This window comes from Serinus canaria, chromosome 8 (genome assembly GCF_022539315.1).
Source record: "Serinus canaria isolate serCan28SL12 chromosome 8, serCan2020, whole genome shotgun sequence".
Taxonomy (NCBI): Eukaryota; Metazoa; Chordata; class Aves; order Passeriformes; family Fringillidae; genus Serinus; species Serinus canaria.
In genome coordinates, this window is record NC_066322.1 from 11,130,474 (window position 1) to 11,143,322 (window position 12,849).

Below are 12,849 nucleotides of genomic sequence, written 5' to 3' on the forward strand. Positions count from 1 at the left end.
AGCACCCAGGCAAGGGCCATTCAGCAGTGCCTGCAATGCTGTGCACAGAAAGGAGATCAGCTCCAATTCCAAAGGAGCTGCTGCCTGCTCTCTGCTGCAGAAGAGTTTGTCAGCTCACCTGGGGGCAGGAGATGGACAGCCTGGTCAGAAGCCATTAGGAAGCATTAGGGTGAAGTTGCTGCTGGGGGCAGACAAATGACTACAAGCCTTGTCAGAATCATCCCAGTCCAATGAGGAGATGGTGAGCTACTCTGAAAAGAAGTTGTGGCTAGGGGCACACACACTGCACATGAGGACAAGTGTTTGGAACAGTAGAAAACCTAGCAACACGTTTCAGTAAACCTTTTTTGACTCACATGAATTATGTCTTGCTATGATGGACTCCTTGAAGAGGAGGAGGTGGGTAGAGAAGGCATTTCTAGGACATTTTAGAGATGACACAAAAGATGTGCTCTGTGTAAGTATATAAAATACAGAGGATGATGATATGTCCACAGGCTCGTTATATACAAATAGATTTCATCCCAAACAAGTGGAAAAAGACACAAACCCCCATGTAAATCTTATCAAAAGGGAAGATATTTTATTTCCAGAGCTCAGTAAAGCACATTTTGTCTTTACCTCTCAGTTCATAAGGACCTCATCTTGCTCTCACTGAAAATATTTGTTAGAAATCACAGGTGAATTCTCTGCTTAGCATACTGACAGGGGAGAAAAACTGCTTTATATCTCCTTTTTTCCCCCTTCATCTAGACTTTGGCTGGGGGTTCCTTATTTCAAAGGGAATTTACTTGTCCTAAACCCCTAAATGTGTATGATTTCTATAGTGAAATGAAAACTACATTTTTTTCTAGTATTTGTTTTGCATACTTTCCAATAACTGAGGGGAAAATGTTACCTCACACATGTTTGAATAGAAAATGCTGCTCAGGAAATAGAATACTGTTTGAAGGGAAGTTGGTCTGATGTTACTAAACACTCTAAAGTAAACAGCTCCTGTTTAGTTCACTTTTTTAGAAGTGTGGGATTGTTTTCTGCCTCTAAAATATGCAGTTTCATTAAAGAGAAGATAATTGACAATAAAAGCAGGGGAAGAGTGTACATTCTGATCTTAAATGCTACATAAGTGATATAACATCAGAAGAAAACTGCATTGCCTACTTAGCAGGCTGGAAGCTGCTCTTATTTTCTATCAAACAAGATTTTCAAAAATCACTTTACAGCTTTTAAGTGGTATGCAGGCTTAATTGTTTCCTTATGCTCCATTCTGCAAACACACCAAACGATAACAACCAATTAGCTGTTGGTGTGCCAGACGGTTGCTTAATGTGCAATGCCTGCTGTGTCTTAATTTTTGCCTTGAATAGGTATTTTCACAGGGCTAATTCATAATATCTTACTGCCTCAGTATAATCCCAACTAATCATTTTGATACTTAGTCCCATGACTGCCTCTTGGAGTTCTTGTGCCAAGGAGTTCCTCCATAACCTGTCGGGGAATATGACATGCACCTGGACAAGTGCAGATGCCAGTGTGAGACAAGTCCTGTGGGATGCCTGAGGGATGCCATAAATATTGCATGCCATGCAAATTCTGTTGACAGAGATATCCAAGGGAGGGTGAAATTCTTATCTGGCTGTTTGGAGGACTTTGTATGGAAATGAACCATTGTTAGTGCTCTAGGAATTGCCATATTACATCAACAACATCAAGTTTGATTTCTTGCCCTCAGCAATGCCTACTGTTTTATAATCTGGTTATTCAGAGGAGGAAGGACCACCCTTAGGTATGCCAATCTAAGTCACTCAGAAAGCAGCTATACTTGTTCAGGGATAAGGGGTAGACTCCTTGTTGATTTTTTTTTCTTTTGCAAGCCCTGAGCTTCTTCCCTGAAAGATGAGAGTACAGTATCCTCAAAACACGTGCACCTTGACATGGCTACAACAGCACTTTAAAGCAAACAAACAATTCTGCAAATATTTTGTGTCCTGTTTCTTTTAACTGCACTTGGTAGAACTTTTTACTTGATGCATCTTATCTGATCTTATCCCTGTACATCAGCTGAGGAAAAGCATAAATTCCTCATATTTCTTTTTCAAGTGCACCAGTTAAAACCCTTCCCTTAAGTTGCTTAATGTGACTGGTGTTTAGAAAGACATACATTTTTCTTGAGTTTGGCTGGTCTTCAGTTTCAGCTGCAGTCCAAGCTACTGGGCAAGGAGGATCAGGCTTGTTGGGACTGCAGCTGGGAGCCTGGATGCACAGAGTAAACTGTGTTAGCTTCATTCTGGTCAGACACAGCCACTATTTAGAAATTTACTTTGGATATTTCCAGCTAAGCAAGTGTAGTCTCAGTGTATTTTATCAATCTGCTGATTAGGTTTTATGCAAAGTGTGACTGTTTGGGTAAATGACATTAAACATCCCCTGTGGGCCTCAGTGGGAGCTCTGCACAAGGGTTTGCACGCAGCTTTATGATCCACCATAAACATGAGCCACATCCAAACTTTAATGGCACTATTCTATTCTTGTTTATCCTAGAGAAACCTGTTAATGCCAAGTATCTTTACTGATGTTTATTTTCTAATCACTCCTCTTCCTTCAAATTCTTACAAGGAACATTGAGGACATGTAGGACCTATAGTCCATTTTATCCAAATTTGTGTCAAAGCATATGAGAAGCTGTATACAGATTTGTAAATATATATTTTAGAGACTATCAGAATGTGGTTTTTTCCTTGTAGTTTTCACTTACAGCTGTTGGAAAACAGTTCTAGCCAGAGAAAATATGGAAAGATGTGAAACTTAGGGCACACTGAATGCAACTCTGACTAAATTCATTTCCTGTTCAGCAAAGCTTGCTCAGCCAGCTAAGAAAAAACAAGAAGACAGATACACAACCTGCCTTTATTTTCAGTGCTCAAATCTTGTGCATTTCATCCTCAAGGTTCAACTGTGTGTTTACACTAAAGCTTTAGTTGGATCTGTATTATTGAAAGCCTGTCCTGGAGACAAGTTCACAACACATTACCACAGAAATCACCCCTGGCAGTGGAAACCTAAATGCTGCTTAATTGCATAAATACAGGCAAAACTCAAGGCATCTACAGGCTGCAGCAGGGGTGGCTTAAAATAACATATTCACAAATTGCTCAGCTCTGGTAACAACAGATAATTAGCATTAATGCATAACACAGCAAAGAAATTATAGACATTTATATCCATCTCCTCTCTACAAAGAGCCATAAATGTTGTTCTTTCAAAATGTGTTACTGCAATGTGTGAGACTTGACATTGGTGTGAGGAGATGAACTGTTTAATTGGGGTTTTAGCATACCAGCAATGTACTTATCACAGTTTTGGCATTCAGGGACTAGGGAGCCATGACAGATTATCTTTCCTGAAGAACTGGAAAACAGCACCTCCTTTCCACCTGCTGTCCTCTAAGCCCCTTCTGAGTATCCTGTTTACCTTTTGGAATCACCTTGTTTTTCTCTGTGTCCAGTTTCCAAGGGGAAGCTTATCTTGGAGTTGTTCTCCCAGGTTAAATGCATTGCCTCCATCTATTTCTCCAGACAGATGAAAGCCTCTATTTTCTAAAGGGTTTGAGGCTGTATTAACTTGTGCTTTTTCTCCCTCTGCAGTGCATTGCAGTTGCCATCTGAATGCAGGCAACCAGGGTGGCTTTGGGAGTTTATTGTTTGGAAGATTTATGGTGTGGGTCACACTGAAAGAAAAGAAAAAGAAAAGAGAAAAGACAAGCTTCACGTGGGTGTCCAGTGATTCTCACAGGTTTTGGGAGCATCCTGCTTTCCAGATGTGTATATTTCAATTTTTGTTATTAAGTGATAGGACAGGTGGAGACACTTTTATCTTAAAAATATTGGATGAGCTACAAAGTAATTCTCTCTCCCAGTTTTATCTTTTACATCCAACAGAATGAGGCTTTTTTTACTGCTACATACTGCTGTGGTCCAGTTTACTCAGGCTCTCTCTGCATTTCAGAGGCAGAAAAAATTGATCACAATCGAGAAACTGCAGCAGGGCACAGGTGAAGGCATTATCTACTGTTCAAAGTCTTAAGGATGAGGAAGGGCAAAGTTAAAAAGAAGGTCAGCATTGAATCTTTCCAGCTTGCCAAAACAGTCTGGAACACTTTGCTTCATTTCCACGTTTGTGGATGTCATTGATCCAGTCCAGAGCCTGCAGTTTGACACAACTGGGAATTTACAAACTCAAAGCACTTGTAACGTTTCTGGGGTAGTCAATTCCTCCTCTGTCATTACCAAAACCACAAAGCTTTAGTCACGTTTCCTTTTTGGTTGGAAAGGGGAAACAGTAGAGTGTGACACAGTTTTAATATTTAACTGTATAATGAATATCACCAGGGTCATCTTGATAGAGCTGTAGCCATCAGTGGTGAGACAATTACTAAATGAGGGCATAGAAATACCCTTGAATCAAGATTCTGCAATAAACTACCATATTTATGGGTACTAGAGAGAATATATTTTGTAATAAAATAAGATTTATTATATTTATGCAGATTTGGAAACTGCTGAACAGCTGGGCAGACAAGTCACAGGGCTGTGTGTGTCAGGATCTGCTTGTGCTTTATCTTCTGCAGGAATACAAGAATTCCTACACCAACCATTTGCAGAGATAGGTTCTACCAGCTGGAGGACATAATAGCCTTCCTTTGGGTACACACATCAAGCATTTGTCCAGCAGTAACCTTAAAAACTCAGCTAATCCAGCACCACTTTTTTCTTCTCCACAGATATTTCTTACCCCCAGACTATTAGAGTGCTGAGTTTTATGCCTTTCTGAGGAGTGAGGCACAGATCAGATTATTTTGTTGGCTTCAACTTGTTTTCCCAAAATGCTTGCCTCTTACTGACAGTCACTGTCTTCCATACTTTCATCCCACAGGTAGCTTTTCTGGGTCTCTTTAAATCAAAGAGCTTGATCTTCTGATGTGCTGCTCTCCTCCCATTCCACTTGGCTGCAGCTGGCCCTCTGAGCACTCAGCACTACTATAAATTAGTCTCCAAGGGTGTGACTGCTAGCATGTGCTCTTTGTAGGCACTGGCTCTCTTCAGCTGAGCTGCTGCTTTAGTAGCTTTGAGCTTCATCTCAAGTCATTGAAGAACAATTCATTGGAGTTAATGATTGTATGGGAAAATCTTTGTCTTGTGAGAGACAAAGGGAAAGGATGTACTGGGTTTGTGTTTTAAACTCTGTTTGCATGATGTCATGCACTGCTCACTAGTATCTTACAGGTTTATTGAATTTTAATTCACAGGACTAGCTGGAATTGCAATCTTCATCCTATGTTTTCCTAACATAATTTTCCTAACACATCTTGTTAGGCCACCTCATATGAGCTGCAACCTAAGGCTGACACAGAAAATTTCTAAATCATATTAAATGCATAACTGCTTATGTGAACAAAAATCACTGACTTTCTGCAGTGCACAGACCTAACACATCAAGACTGCTTCTGCAGTTCTGTGGTCACACCGTTTTCAACCTATTTAACCTCACCATCTCTAGAGCTGAGCTTCCTGAGCCTGACATGCAAGATTCCCAGGAAAGCTCCCATCTTGCTTTGAGAAATCTCTTTGCTATTTAAGACACTGAACCTTTGCTCAGGCTGGTAACTGGTGGCAGTCAGGAGTGCTGGCTGCAGGTATTTGTGCTTGTTCCCAGAACACAGCACTGTGTTAGCAGCCTGCCCCAAGTTCTCATCAGCAAAGCTGCTCAGAGCTATGCCAGCTGAGCCTTTGTCTCAGCTCCACTCCCCTGTCCTCCAGCTCCATTGTTTCTGCAGGAGTCACTTGTTTTGGCATGCTGCATGACTGCAGTATTCCAACCACACAGCACAGGGGATGTTAACTAAAGGGATTTCCCATTCTTTCACTAAGGTGCTGCTGAGACTGGATGGCCACAGCAAAATGGCTGTGGGGCAACTGTTTGTAGCTATAAAAGAGATGCTGGGGTGCACAGCAGCTGCAATGATTGCCTGCTTAGCATACACCAACATAGTTCATGCTGACAGCAACTCTGTCCCATGGCCAAGGCAGGTTAAATGATGTTCTAACACTGCTCAGAGAGAGAGAGATGCCACTGCAGTGCTCCAGCTGGGACTGCCAGTGAGGACAAACCCTCTGTAGAAGCTGGAGGAATAAAAGCAATGTTTAATTGCCAACTCATCCTTTGTATTTATCTATTTCACCTGGGAGCAGTGCCTCCTAATGGAACAAAGATATTTTCAGAACAGAATAAAACCAGCATGGACATGAATAGCTAAAAGGTGGGTCAAGGTTCCAATACCATAGAAACATATTAGAGGAGGCAGAAATTGAGGTTTTTTTTTTTCTTAGTCCCCCCACACATCCTTTATTTGCACTAGAAGAGCTTTCCACTATTGTATTATGTGGTCTGTGATTATCTGTTGAAAGAAAAAGCTACAGAACACTTAAGTCACAATCTAAAATCACCACCAAGTGTAGTGGTCATGCTATTTCTTGTTCTCCAAGACTGTTTGTGGCAGTAAATGAGAAAAAAAACTTGGCATTCCCATTCCAAAGAATTTTAACATCATTAATTTGTTATGAATACAATTAATTAAGCTTCCTCAGGAAAAACATCTGTGCCTTTTACCTCCCACATCTTTCCCTTCTGCAGTCAAGTTTCCAGCTCTGCAGATCTGGCATACAGTTTGTATGACAGAATTTGGGAGAGATTCTCTGACACAGCAGATCCAACTGGCAGGAAGGGCAAGAAAAGAGGTGGCTGATTTTCCATTTACATTTTGGCTATTCAATTGCTCAAGATAAGAGAAGTTAGGGACTACTTGGTTGTATGAGTGACTCACTCTGGGTGGCTTTGTGGTTAAGAACAGCATTCATCACTGCAAATGCAGCTCCAGACCCTCTCTGTCTGCAGGAGGAACTGAGAAGCTTTGCTTAATCAGTCCTAAACAAGTTTATAGAGCACATTTTCCTCCTATGTAGTTGAAGTATTTTCCAGAGAAACATGTGAGGGAGGGAGGTGGTGGCCTCACCAGGTGCAGCAAAATTGTTTTTACTAAACTTGGACAGTTTATGAACTGGAAGAGTTTCTCATGGTCTCTGTAAGTAAGTGGTCAGCTGATGGCAGTATCAGCATGGTTTGATTACCTAAATTAGATCCCAATTGTCCACATTGGTTTTATAGCATCTCCTTTAAAAAGAAATTATATGTGAAATGAGATACCAAGTGGAGTCCCAGCAGTGAGCTACAAGTGGGGATCAATTTGAATGATGTAATCTAACATGAAGGAAAGAAGCCAACACATACCAAGAGAGCCAGGGAAAGGAAGCAAAAAGAACCTGACTGGAGAAAGTGACACAAATGAATTTGTGCCAAATAATCAGATTAACTCTAACTGGAGCTGGGAGACAACAGCTTGCCCGGAATTCAGGCCTACAGCTGCAGAGAGGTAGGTGTCTGATTTTGGTCATAACAAAGGAGTTAAATACCTAAATACCTTTGAAAACCTGGCCTTCAAATGCTTAAATGTGTACAGCTGTCACAGACTTTGTAAACCTAACACAGTTACTAAAGAAGGGAGCAGGCAGGACAGGATTCCACTGGCTTTGCCCAGCAGCTGCAGAGCAGAAGCTGGGATGGAGACAGCCCCAGCTGCCCAGGATTGCCCAGGAAAGGGTGGGCTGGGATATTTGGGTGATCTGCTGCCCCAGCAGGGTCAGGCTGTGACCCAGGGGAGGGAGCTGCTTTCTACTGCAGCAGCTTTGCACTCAGGAGACCAAGCTGAGCGTTGTGCTGGGTAAGTGTGGAAGGAGAGGGATGTGATGATAAAAGTTGGTTTGCAAATGAAGCTGGCTTGGTGAGGTGTTCTTTGCAGTGTCTGTTTCTTGAGACATTACGTGTGCAGTGCTGGCTTTCTACTGCTAACACATTTCAGAATACCATCACTTGTGTGGGCTATGCTGTCTCTCAAGCAGGCCTGCAGTTTCATATGTATGTTCAGGATAATGAATGTATGTTGTATTTATTTCCCTATTTTGGAATTATTTTTTCTTTGTAGTAGAAATCCTTTCACTTTGTTTTAAATAATTTAACTAATGTAGATCTTGAAGTGTCATGAGGATTAGCTTAAATATTTTTACTGTGCTTGCTTTGAAGATGTACAATACTATTCAAGTGCTAAGATTAAATATGGGCTGTGAAGAAAGTGCTGCTGATTGAATTTTTAGAGGCAGTGTGTTAGATAATGCTGAGTTTGTTATTTAAAGGTAAAATGAAAACCATGGAGAGCTGCAAAGTATGACTAGTTGAGAAAACTTCTTAATGACTTTGTAGAAAACAATATGTCTCTCTTTTCTGGTTGCTTGAAAACCTTTAGGGTTTGATGTGGATTAGAATGCCTAAGGGATGGTGATGGGAATGGCAGTCAAAGCCCCTCTTTTGGCCTGAGCCTCTCTTATGTCCTTATGGATGACAGATATAATTTATGCTTTATAGTTTTTTGTTGTTTTAAATTTTGATCCATGCTCACCAATGACAGTCTATTTCTCATCTGTTCCTCAGAAGGACAGGAATTTTCAACTGATTTGAAATTTCACTCATCAGGGTGTGTGAGGATCAGCTATGGGGCAAACAAAGAGACAGTATTTTCCCCAAAAAACCTTCCAGGGAGGGTCACAAAAAGATAATTAATTCCAAAGGACAGCAATTCCAGGGAGATAATTCACTTTTCTCATATGTATGTTATGAACTGCTGCCACAGCAGGACTGAGCTGTATAAAGTCCAAATGACACAATAGATTAACTTAGGGGAATTTTGAAATATGAAATGGAAAACATATGGAGGCAATATGAATGCCTTCCTAGTGTGAGGATCCAGACTAGATCATTACAGAGGGGTGGCACCTCCTTCCTGTGATCTTGCATCATGTTTGGCTAGTCACAGACAGGAGCATTGCCATGATTTGTATCCCCCAGCTCTGCAGAAAAGGCAGTCATTCCTCAGAAACTGAAGGATCCAATTTGAATCATGACTCTGACTATTGAAAGCTTATTTATTTTATTAGCATGCATTTTTCTGTGGTTTATCTCCTAATAACTGTGAATACTTTAGTGGTAATCATCAGTCATTTCCAACAGTTAATTGAAGGGGGACATTCAGACAGACAAGCCCATTCTATTATTTAATTCCAACAAGAAATGGTAGATTGGCTCTTGGTCCATATTCAACATGCTGCTGGTATTTGCCTTAGGATGCCCAATGTCTATTAATCCTTTATTTCTCTTCCTCTTGAGACTGATTTCAGAGTAAGACAAGGCAGGCCAGGTGATCCTGGTCACCTCAGTCTGTCCCTGACAGTTTTTGTTTTATAATCTAACTGGTGATGTGGTCCATACCACTGAATGCCAATATTTAAAAAAGAAAAAAAATATGTTTGGGGTTTTTTTAGTAAAAATAATCTGGTTGGGCCACAAGTAACATAGGAATAAGAATGCAATATTTGATTCTGATTTGTTATCTAGACTTGTGGAGCTATTTGAAAATGTAAAAATACATAATGTCTGGCTAAGTCAGGCTGAGTTCAGATATTCTGTGTCATCAGAATGCTGCACTTGAGACTACTGAAAAGGAGAGGAGAGCAGCAAGGTTAGAGAGGGCAAGTTAGAAAACTCTGACTTGGAAAAGTGACTCAATCTTCCCACCTGGAGAGCCACTGTTAAGTACAAGCCATGAATTGCACTGTTGTAGTTCTGAATGGCCTTTAGGAACTGCAGTCAGTTGGTTGTTGCACCCAACCAAACACCATGAAGGGGAATGGAGGTCAGTGTGTGTGCTTGGGTGCCTTTTGAATTTGTCACTTTAAAGGGTGCACTCTCTGAGTGCTGCTGCATGCGTGCTCCCAAGCAAAAGCATTCAGGGAGAATTGGAAAGCTCAATGCTAACATGTTTGTTCTCTTGTGTTATTTTATGTTTCATTGCCCTCTGCTGAAATCTTGACCAAAATGTACTCACTTTTCTCCCATGGCAGTGGCTTGCCTTTGAACCCCCAGGAGGAAGGACATGGCTACAGAAATTTGAGCACTCTGTCTAATAGCACAGCATAACCCCATCACAAATAATCTCTCTTGGAGGCTGCCGGTGCCTGGCTCTACCATTGTTCTTGTGTTCTGTTATTGCTACAGTGCTGTTTGACTACATATTCTGTTTATTATCCTTCTGGGAAGGTTTCTTCTCTCTTACTTTCCAAAACAAATTCGAAGTGTTCACTATTTAAATTCTTACTTCATTAGGTAACTAAGCCATTAAAGGCTGTGAGACAAATACACTGAAACAATTTTGAGGGCTAGTGGGAACAAACTGAAATGTGTTCAGTTCACAGCCATAGAAAAGAAGCTAATTATATGAGGACTTCATATACATACACCCACAGACATACATGTGTGAAACCAGACATATATATGTACCCACACTCTGGCTAATTATGTTGTAGATGATTTAATAAACTCAACTCTTTTGGATCCTTCTCTTCTTCTGGGCTGCAGTGTGCACATAGGAATATCTGATGTGACATTTGCTAACCCAAGGTGAAGAGAGGAACCCTTCTAGTTTGTCATGACATGGAACATTGTCATGGACATTGTCACAACCTAGGAATTGTTCTGTTACATGATTCTTATCAGAATTTCAAAAGCAAAGATATTTTTAATTAAAAAGAAAAAAAAAAAGGGTTTATAGCATCTTTTCTCCCATAGTTCTCTTACTGCCTGCAGAACAACACTGGTTGCAGTGGAAAATACCCTTGTTTTTCTTTAAAATTGCCAGTTCTATTTATAACTGATTATTGCTGGTACTGTGTGCAGAAAAAAAGGAAGCAAGGATCCTGTCACCTGTGGGTATCATGGCTAATCCCAAAGAATAATACTGCATGAGAACTAGAGTACACTTGAGGCTAAAGCAAAATAATCTCCTAATGGGGAATTTGCTGCTCAAGACAAGTGGCTCTCCTGATGATGATATAATTAAGAGCTTTTTTCAATAACCAACCCTGCCAACTCTACACTTAGTGAAGCTGCTGGCCCTTACACAGAAGGAACTTTGATGTCTGTGCAAGTGGCTGTCACCATTCCTTGAGCTGCTCTGTGGTGCTGTGCAGGAATCCAGGCTGCAGCTCAGCCTGTGCTGCTTTTCAGCCATGCCCTGAGCACTCAGGCACAAGTCACAGCCAGCAGCACACATTGGGCATAGAAGATGTTGAAATAACTTTTTCTTAGGAAAGAATTCTGTTCCAGCAGAGCAAGCTGTTAGATTTATTTGCATTTACCTCACTAAAAATGCATGTACTTACTGTGGAAGGGGTGGGTGACATGACCACCTAGTGGGGCTTGTTTTCCAAGGTGTAAATACTTTGGTTTTGGAATAAGATGTTCCAGTACTGACACTGCAGCCTGAAGTGAGAACTGGCAGTAAGAGCCAATATTAATCTGGGCTTAAAGAGATGTGTTTGTTTGGGGTTTTTTGTTTTTGTTTTTGTTTTTTTTTTTGTTTGTTTGGGTTTTTTTTGTGATTTCATCACATGCAGTATAATCAGCCACTATAGTCACTGTCTTGAGTTCCTAAACTGTTTAAGAGCAGATCCTGACTTCTGTGAATTACTTTATAGCACGTTTAGGAACTTCCTGAGCAGTTATTGGAGTTTTCTTTCTCAGTGGGATAAATCATAGTACTGTTCATTTGCATTTCAGCCACAACAAGGAAATTTTCTGACTAATCTTGGAATAGGTGAATTTAGACTGTCCCTGTAAATAGATTAATGTTTTCTTTGAGTATATTTTCTGGTGATTTTTCACACATCATTGAAAATTCTTTTATAGTTTTAGAAAGAAACTGCAAATGTGTGCTAAACACTTGAGCAAATACCTCCTTGGAATACTAATTAAATTAACATAGAAAATAAATTAAAATATCTAAAACTTTAAATTTCCATCTGTGTTATGGTGAGAGCTGTGCTAACAGCCTTGTCTCATGGTCTGTTCTCTCTCAGGTTCTTCCATGCAGATTTGCAGAGTCCTGGTCTAGTTTCATGTTGCCTCATGAAGGTTTAGTCATTATTTTTGTTAACTGCAGGAAGCAAACAGTTAAACAGAAATGCTGGCTTTTTGTAGATTGTTGCTTGCTCCCCAGCTGATATTATTTCCTCTAACAACCCATCTCCCCTTGCTGCATCAAGTTATTTTTTCCCAGCATTTACCTGGGTATATAAATGTGGTGCCATGTGGGTGATCTCTAATACTTCTCTGGTTTGGTTGTGGTCAGCATCCCTGCTGCTGCTGCTTTGAGCTGCCCTGGGGACAGGGAAGAAGGGATGAAGGAGAGCAGCTGGAAGGTTGGGGAGAATCCCACATATTTCTGCAGCTATTCTCAAGGAGAGACAGGATAAAACTCCAAAAGCTTTGTTCAAAGTACAGCAGAGCTCCTGTTTGAAATGTATTCAAAGCCAGGTTCTCCTGCCCCCCAGGGAACTCACTTTGTGTGGCAGTGTGTGTTTTGACTGTGTGAAAGAAAAGCTTCCAGTGATGCAAATAATGGCTTCTGAACGCTGGGTGGAAATCAACTGGGCACGCTCTGGAAATGTAAATGTCAGTAAAATCTCAAGTGGGTTTAAGAAACTGCTTTGAAAATTCACAGATTTGCTCTCACTTAGCCAGGCCTTCTGTTAGGGAAGCTATGTTAAAGAAGAGATTTCCACTTTAGCAAAACAGTCTCCATTTCTGTTTGTGAAAACAGAATTAAACACCAATCTGTCAGCTCTTTAC